Source organism: Cibotium barometz, chromosome 3 (genome assembly GCF_041138505.1).
Source record: "Cibotium barometz isolate CiBa-2024 chromosome 3, ASM4113850v1, whole genome shotgun sequence".
NCBI classification, from domain to species: Eukaryota; Viridiplantae; Streptophyta; class Polypodiopsida; order Cyatheales; family Cibotiaceae; genus Cibotium; species Cibotium barometz.
This window is the reverse complement of record NC_141048.1, coordinates 36,227,896-36,228,703: the sequence shown is the minus strand read 5'-3', so window position 1 is coordinate 36,228,703 and position 808 is coordinate 36,227,896.

Here is an 808-nt window from a genome sequence, read left to right as displayed (position 1 = left end):
TATCCAAGCCGCCGCCTCCCTGTCTATCCTCTCGGTCCTCTAGCATGTTAAAATCTCCACCTGTGCGCCAAAAATCAGCCTTGGGAAGAACTTGTCTCACTTAGGCCCAGAACTTAATCCGCCCCACCACCCTATTAGGGGGATAAATGTTCAGGAAACCCACCTGGTCTTGCCCAACCTTCACTATAATCCACTATGCCCTCCCCGAAGCAATGATGCATGAATCCAGCATCGATGGATGTATCTTCTCACTAACCAAAATGCACACACCTCAAGGCCAAAAGCTAGGGACCAAAGGGTATAGCTGTTTCCAAGAAAAATATTCCTGCATTTGCAGGTATGTCTTGTTCGAAAGGTGATGTTTTTGGAACAAAAGATCAACTAGGCATCCTACACAAGCTTTATGAAGCTCCTGAAGAAGCATTCCTCTTCTGTGGTGAAAGCGAGGGGCCCATCCCATGAACATTCCAAGAGATGATCCACATAACTAACGATGGGGGAGTGGGACTAGCTTAGGACACCCTCTCCATGGAGGGTCTTTAGGGTCAGTTTGGAGGGGAAATAATCACAATCCAACCATGGCTGGAAGCACGTCAATGACTCCATCTTGACATCAGGGTAGAAGCCTGCTATCTCCATGTGGGCCAGGGCCCAAAAGTGGGTGACGATGTTGACTAGACGGCTATCTCCAAGGTGCTGAGCTAGGCAGATTGCTTGGGAGTGAATGGTGGAGGAGGCAGACTCGCAATCCCACTCCCTGCCTGGGGGCGACGCTAAGAGGAAATGAGAGGACCACCACTCCACTACC